The sequence below is a fragment of the Papaver somniferum genome, unplaced genomic scaffold (assembly GCF_003573695.1).
Source record: "Papaver somniferum cultivar HN1 unplaced genomic scaffold, ASM357369v1 unplaced-scaffold_81, whole genome shotgun sequence".
NCBI lineage: Eukaryota > Viridiplantae > Streptophyta > Magnoliopsida > Ranunculales > Papaveraceae > Papaver > Papaver somniferum.
This window is the reverse complement of record NW_020651082.1, coordinates 902,462-904,657: the sequence shown is the minus strand read 5'-3', so window position 1 is coordinate 904,657 and position 2,196 is coordinate 902,462. Positions and strand designations below refer to the sequence as shown.

The window sequence follows — 2,196 nt, the reverse complement described above, 5'->3', positions numbered from 1 at the left end:
TATTTACAATTACTACTTTTGAAATCTACTTGTTGCAATATTTTAGAATCAAATTAAACGAGAAAATTGCATAAATATAAGTTTTGGTTTAATCACTTTGAACTTGGAAAATAGTGGAATCCTAGCTTCAGTGTTCTTTTAATATTAATATCAACTTTGATTGAGTTTGCTATAATTTTTACTGAGTTTTCTATTTTAATATTAGAATTTAAGTCTAATTAATATCCTTCGCAAGTCTGAGAATCGAACCACTTTTACCACTATCTATAAATCACATCAATTTTTGGCGCCCCCGACACAGACTTGTTTTTAGGGTTTTAGATTTTTTATTTTATTTTATTATTTTTGTTCTTTTTTATGTTTTTGGGTATTTATCTTGTGTCTACAGGTTCTGGATCATAAAGAAAATTGAGCCAAAGAGTTTGGTGATTTCATAAAGACTTGGAGCTAAAGATTAAAGCAAAAATAACAGAAAAGAAGACAATTTTATTTTAGACAATTTTAGTTTAGGGTTTGTTTATTTCTTTTAGAAAAAAAAACTGTATTAGGGTTTATTATTTTTGTAATTTTTCTTTTCTTTTTGGACTTTTTGACTTTGGGACATTATTTTTTTTATTACCCTACGGAAGGGTACTTTATATAAACTGTTTGCAGAGAAGGAGGACAATTACGATATTGTCTCTGCACCTTGGGTTCGTACACTTGACATCGGAGTCAGTGGCCCGAGTCGACTACAACCGATTCATCCCCCGTCTGGAACGGGAGGTAAGATTCTAAACACTCGCGAATCCCCTGTCAACGAGTTACTGGACTCCTTCGTATGCATATATGTTGAGGACTGAATACGGACATTTATTTTTCTAGTAAAGGGCAAGGCCTGGCCATACGAGATAAGGGTTCGGATTTCATCACCGTTCTCTTCTTGACCGCTTTAGGAACACGTAACCTACGCGAACCTAAGCCTAAAATTTTGACTAGAACGAGACCGATAGGGTAACGAGCTTAACAGGAAAGTCATTCGAAAAATATTGGTTACTCTTTTAAGCATACTTCGAAGTTCTTGACGGTTTCTGTAAGTTGAATGCGTGACTGCGCCGCCTTGTAATACCGGTGAGGCCTTGGGTATCAAAGCTCCACCGAGCTTCCCTCGCCTCTATTCAACTTACGTTAACTCGGATTGATTCCAGAGGGGTTTGCTTAAATTGTAACGAATTCCCGTTCGAAGGATTAGAAGCTGGTCTAGAAACAATCTAAGTGGAGCCATCATGCTTTTTGTTTGCTAGAAATCAATAGGTTTGATTTGGTTGAGTCGGCCTTGATCTGTGTTTGCTTACCCTTCCAATTTAGAAAATTCTATTGTATGCCTGAACGTAAAAGAGACGCACTAGGTAGATTTGTTAAAGAGAAACCTAGTAGTTCGAAGCGTCTCGATTACCTTAATCTAGAGAGTCCGACTTTTGAAGAGTCTGTTTTTGAACGTCCTTTGACTGAGGAGAGAATCCATGTTGCTCCGATAGCGCCAGAAATGGCAACTTTGAAAGCTTTGTTGAATCCAACTAGGACTACTCGTCCCTCATGTATCAGGTTAGCTGAGACGGAAGCAACTTATGAACTTAAACCTGGGACCTTACAGCTGCTCCAATCATTTTTAGGGAAAGAAAATGAAAACCCCTATTTCCATGTTAGGGACTTTGAGGAAATTTGTAGTACCCTCAGGATTAGAAACCTAGATGATGATGCTTTGAAACTTAGGTTATTCCCCTTTTCCCTGAAAGATAAAGCTAAATCGTGGCTATATAGTTTGGCTTCCGGGTCAATCGAAACGTATGAACAACTACATCTATCTCTGCCTTTTTGAACAAGTTTTTCCCTAGGCACAAAACATCGTCTATTAGGACGCAAATCTGCACGTTTTCTCAACAGGAGGGAGAAACTTTGTATAGGTATTTGGAAAGGTTCAATGATTTATTAGCCCAATGTCCTCATCATGGTTTAGAGAAGGTTAGGTTAGTTCAGATCCTTTATGAGGGTTTAGATTATCCCACCACAACCACAGTAGAATCTATGTGTACTGGTGGATTTGAGAACCAAACAGTTGATGACGCGATGACATATTTGCATGAAGTCGCCGAAAAGACCCAACAATGGGAAAGTAGTAGGGGACCCCAGAAAACAATTCTTCTTAGCAGAGGAAAC

General features: G+C 37.8%; 1 pseudogene; it reads right to left on the bottom strand.

Annotated features, from left to right (window-relative positions):
- Positions 1 to 1,894: 1,894 nt before the first annotated feature.
- LOC113345625 lies at positions 1,895 to 1,994 on the bottom strand (annotated as a pseudogene).
- Positions 1,995 to 2,196: the final 202 nt, after the last annotated feature.